General features: G+C 44.7%; 1 long non-coding RNA gene across 1 annotated transcript; it reads right to left on the minus strand.

Annotated features, from left to right (window-relative positions):
* LOC142924278 (uncharacterized) lies at positions 1 to 5266 on the minus strand. The gene is made up of 2 exons (XR_012941466.1): positions 4906 to 5266; positions 1 to 1088 (listed from the first exon to the last, which is right to left on the minus strand). It is a non-coding gene; the product is annotated as an uncharacterized LOC142924278 (long non-coding RNA).
* Between the last annotated feature and the right edge of the window lie 576 nt (positions 5267 to 5842).

The following is a 5842-nucleotide window of genomic DNA, read 5'->3' on the forward strand; positions in this document are numbered from 1 at the left end:
TTCACTACGTTATTTATTATATCCCAAAGGTCATCGGGCGAAATGAAATGATGAATGTTTATTTTCTTCGCAGCCACAGAAACATTGGTGCATGTCGCATATGGAATACGGTATGAGCATATCACCAACGAGCAAATAATTGTAAAAAAACCACGTAACAATTATTACATTAAATAAATGTGCAGGTAAAATGAAATGTGATGCAATGCAATGTACGGCCATTTAAAAAAAAAATATTGAGTGCTCTGGATGAAGGCCTCCCAACACGTATGTTGGTCATGGGGGGTTGTATGACCATACTTCACCACCTTGGTTCGTACTCGTTGGAGGAGATGAATGGCAGGTGGCCCAAGACCGGTTCAGATATCATTCGCCACAGTAGCCGGGAATCGAACTCGGGTGTCTGAGATCAGCGCGCAGTGCACAAACCGCAGCGTCATCTCGTGCCCCCACACGCCAGGAGGGTGGACACGGCAGCGGGCTGCGCCAGAGGTGACCGTTGATCAAGTCTGGCATTGCCTTCAGTGACACGAATGCTGTCGTGGCGTGACGGTCAGCACGTTGGACGCAAGCCAGAGATCACCAATTCGATCTCCCTCCTCCTCTTGCTATTAAGGCGTACCACTAGCAGGTTGCACGTGGTGGGGTAAAGTGTGGGTGCGCCCACATATTTTATGCTGAGACGTCTCTCCAGCGTAGAAGAGTAGGCCAAAATACCCTCAGAGTCCGGAGGTTACTCTCATGAACTTCCTCTCGTAGATGCCCCTTCCGCCATCCAGTGGTGGCGTGAACAAGACGTTTCAGGGCTGCACCTTTGCCTCCTACGGTGGGGCGAGATTGTTGTTGGAGGGCGGCTTCGGCCCTGGAACGAGACAGCCGCGCGCTGTCACGGGCAGTGCAGCGGCGGCGCGCATCTGGGCAAGGCGGCACTTGAAGGCGGCGAGGGAAGGCGTCGAAGGGAACGCCGCTTCGTATCGCTGGTTGCCAATCATTTTGATCCTGCAGTCGAGAGCGGCTGGCCGTTGCTGTGCTCCCCGAGCTCTTTCGAGAAGTCTGCTGCGAGTCCGATGCGACTGCTAACAGAACACCTGCGCCGTGGGCAGAATTGACAAACAACGCAAATTAAATTTCCCTCTGCGTGTCTTAGCTGTCTTTGTTTATGAGAGTGAGTTTTTAATGCGTTTTTGTTTGTACGCGTTTCTTGCGGCTACTGCGTACGTGGCAACAGAATGTTGTAACCACCAAGAAGCAAGGATGCATTCAAAATCGTTCCCGTAATACACCGAAGAACTTTACACTCGTCGATTGAATACAAAAACACACGTTTGTCGATTGTGTCGCCACCAGACTTTGCAACGCCAATGAATGCTGGCTGCGTTTCATTTGTCGGCCTTATCTCTTTTGTAAGCATCGATGTGAACATTGCGTTTTTTGTTGAGGTCTGCTTTGTTCGTTCGTGGCCACGTGAGCACAGAGAACAAGCGAGACCTCATGCGGAATGTCCACCGGTCAAGCCTCGAGATGACTTTTTGAGATGGGTTTTGGTGGGGTTAGCGCCACCTTTCCGTGTTTCACATGAACCATCACAACTGTAACAGTGCCAGGGGTTGCACGTGAGCAAATAAGGGAAATATATATTTTTTAATTTACCAGGTAAGGCCCACTGAACTATGTGGTTCTTTTTTTCAGAAGCGACCTGGCTACAAATGATAGCCCAACGAAATGGCTTATCATGTGGAAATGTACAGCAGCAAAAATACTCTAAAACGCGTGTGGATTCTAAATGTGGAAGGAAAAACTTGGAGGACCCGGAGAAAAATCCACACGACTACAAATAACATGCAAACTCCAAATATACCGGCATCGTTAGGGTTGGCATCGAACCCACGACCTTATGCATACCAGGCGAGGTAATTAACATCTCACCACCTTTGTGTTCGGGTAAAAAAGAGGCACCGTCTCATGTGACTTCAAATACAGAGGTATTTTGTGATCCTATTTAATATTTTGTGTACATACCTTTCATATCGTGACAAGCAAAGCGCATACGCCATTGAAGACAATTATTCAGTGTAACAATTGATTGTCCAATTTATATATATATTTGTCTTTTGGTGTTTTCTTTATCACGTCACAACAACAACAAGGCGCGTGTTATCGCACGATTTTTTTCTGGGCGACAGCGATACCCATGTTTTAAATATAGCCACGCATCATAGCACCTACATCATTAGAGGGCATCCTGAGTGCACCTCTTACAGCTGCATGTATGATGCATCGTATACCTCCAATGGCACGTTTTATTTTTAGTTTCTCTCTCACACACACTAAATAAATAAAGAAACCAACACGCTTCACCTGGGACACACCAACAGTTATTTATTTACTTATTACTCCACTGCCGGTGTGCAGAGTTATTCAATACAGTAAGGTCACACAAGCTAGCCACTGCAATAGCCTTGAGATTTCGCATTCGCAGTGCGACAGACCCCACAACTTTTTCACTAAAATGCGGTTGTTATTTTTTTATTATTATTATTACTTAGTAAACTTTTGTTTTCATTCGATGCATTAAAAAAACCTATTTTTTTACGGAGGGAAACAACTTGAATAAGCAGCCGAATATCTATACCTTGGGCGATTATTGAGGGCAGATCAGGAAACACAGTGAATATAATAAATAGGCGAAGAAGAGAAGGCTGAAGTCTAAACTTTAATTGAATAAATGAAAATCAACAAACGAATGTACCCAATAGTGCATTTTGCTTACTGTGACTTGCACCAGAATCTTTGGCTAAGAAGATTAGTGAGCGAAAGCTGATGATTATGGACAGAAACGTGGAGAGATGCACGCTGGAAATGACAAGGAGAGACAAGAAAGAAAGCGACACGAATCAGGGAAGAAACAGAATAGCGAAATTATGTCAACTATTTAAGGAAATTAGTGGCTTGAGTGGTTGTTTGGGTTTATAATCGAAGCGCGAGACCTGCGCCAAAATAGCAGCCAAAAGGAAAGAACACGTCCGGGACGTAGACCTTTGTGGAGATGGAACGATGATATTACTTCATGTGCAGGAGTGGGGTGGATTGTGGCATCACGCGACGGTGAAGGGTGGCAACTGCATGGCGAGGCCTTCATCCAGCGGTAGATAGGCAACGGGCCAATGACGACAATGAAGCCGATAAAAAAAATCGTCATCCATTTTACAAGTTTCTGTACTGCTCCTTCACGTTCTTCATATATATATTTTTACAACAATGCTGTACTTTGATGTGTGGTTGTTGCAGCACTGTGTGGGGCCTGCTGTTCGTTCACCGTGTTCATGTGGAACGAGTGAACCCGCGTTGAAAATGGTTCAAGTTTCAGGTAGATTTTGTTCATACCAGGTGTGGACTCAAGAGACCAGGATGAGTCTCGTCTTCCAAGAGCGACCTGGGGAGAACTAGTCTGCCGATCGGGGGCGATGATTGGCGTGTATATCCAGATTGAATAGTTTTTCGAATTGGGCAATTTTTAACCTTGACACTGGCACACAATGGCCTACTCGTGTGAATGAAGTCACGCTGTGAAGCAGGTGGCACGTATTATTATTATAATGGCTTTTACACCCACGGTAATTATCAGTACAGTCGCTGGATTAAAACCGTGAAGGTTAACAAGCGTGGCTTTTGGGAAAATGGGGAAAATGCTCCATTTGACTGCATCACTAACAAAGCGTTTACTGCAATACATTGCCGTAATAATAGCGCCTCCTTCGCTTTAGCTGTGTATGTGTTCTTACGCGGGTGCTCTGTAATTGGATGGTTTCATGTCCATTTACCAAGCTAGGGGCTTTGAATCAGTCACGCGTTTGTCACTGGTCGGTGACTCACTCGCTCGATGCACAGTGGAAGACATCCTCTGAACTCCAGCAGTCTGCCAATTTTATTTAGTTTTTCTTTTCAGCTCTATTAAAACAAAGTTATACTTTTAAATTGGCCACGGGTTCGTGATATTAAAATGCTTGTAAATTCAGAACATTGCCAGGTGGCACTGGAGACATAGTGGGTTTCAATCCAGGTTTCAGTGAGTTGATGGCCTTCTTCCTGGTCACCAATAATTGCAAGAAAAACAACGGAATTCGCTTCTGCACTTTAATTCACATAAATTCCAGCTCTGAAAATAAATAAATAAACTACATCGCTTTCCCTGTCTTGTGACAAACATAACTCCGTATCAAAGTCAAGTAGGGATGTGCTGCTCCCTAGTAAGGATAATAGGTCACTTAATAAATGGAGCTCAGAACTAGTTCTGTGAGATCCGAATCCGTGGACATTTCTTTAATACCGGCGGTTGTGCTGTTTGGCGAGAGTTCTGTATGGATTCTTGAATTCATGATACGATGCCCATACCATAATCGGGATGACATTTGGGAAAAAGAGACAAAACATCAATATTAGAAAAAAACATGCTTCTTAATTTCTCATTGGAAGCTTTCACACGATGGTGATCCGTGAGCTCAGTAACCGCTGAGTTCCACCACTGCTCTCAGTCGTCTCGCAAATATGCACACACGCAGCGTCGCTGTGTGCGGTGACACGAGTTGCGAAAGAGTTCACAAATAAAAATGTATAGAATCAACTCTGATCATATGGCAGAAATCTCTACCTGACCCCGGATGCATCAGCCTTTCAAATCATGTTTAAAAATAAACGTATATTCCAAAGAACAATTCAGCGCAAAAGATTCAATGAGATGACATATCGTGGGATAGTCGAAGGGGTCTACATACATTTTGGGAGAGAAAGTATGTGATACGTATGTCTCACTTGGGTGAAGAGATACGATGGCAGCCGTGTTGTTGAGAGTTGAACAACAATTACAGCTTGCTGTCGAAAACAAGACGTGATTATACATTTACATACCCGTCGTCATCAGTTGGATGAATGCCTTCTCAAGTTGCCACCATCTCTCGCGATCCTTAAATGGAGAATATCCACGTGCAGACGAGCTTACTTAATCGGTTTATCTACCAGGGGGGCGGGGGGGGGGTAACATTTCGCACTCAATTTCATCCTGTGATACAGCACAGACATTCCGCATAATTGCTTGAAATTGTTGCGAAAAAAACGCAGGCAAACTTTACTGAAGTTGGCATAACATTGTCGTGGGTGGCATGCATGAAATATAATAACGTCAGAGGCTGTTGTGTTTTCATTTGTGAAGGGGGTAAATGTTTTGTGCCGTCATATACCAGGCAGTCACGCGGCACTATGCTTGACCCTCCGGTGCTGGAAGCTCGTAGTTTGTGGCTACCATCTAGTTCCTGTAAATACCAAAAAGTCGGTGTTTTGGGAAAACCCAATCGGGGTATGGAAAGAGAACTCTGTGGCTTCCTTTTACCAGCCGACAAAAACCACCGTACTCTCCAAAATAATTCAGCAATAAGCTCTTGTGGCATTCAAGACTACATGTTAAATGTGTGTTCTTTCATCGGCAGAAGCCATCGTCAATCCACTGCTGGATTAAGACATCCCCGAATCCGTTGTCATCTCTCATTGGTCCTGCAATGTAACAATCTGTCTCATGCCTGCACATGAGCTGATTTATTTGTCTCTTAACCAAGTGTGTGTGTGTTTTTTTACGAATAAATAGATAATCATGAACGTGGAACTTGATTTGACGTGACGTTTATACAATTGGGAGTGGAGGAGTGACTCGGTGCGTTACGCACAGAGCGATGTAGCTCGCGACCTTAGTTTGGCTCCGGGCCACAGCTAAAATCATTGGGGAGTGATATCAGAGCCGGTCCTTGGCATCTCTTTACAAACCCCCATTGTGATCAGCGTGGTGAAATATGTT

Source organism: Petromyzon marinus, chromosome 11 (genome assembly GCF_048934315.1).
Source record: "Petromyzon marinus isolate PM22_M1 ecotype Great Lakes invasive population chromosome 11, UKy_Petmar_22M1.pri1.0, whole genome shotgun sequence".
Lineage (NCBI taxonomy): Eukaryota > Metazoa > Chordata > Hyperoartia > Petromyzontiformes > Petromyzontidae > Petromyzon > Petromyzon marinus.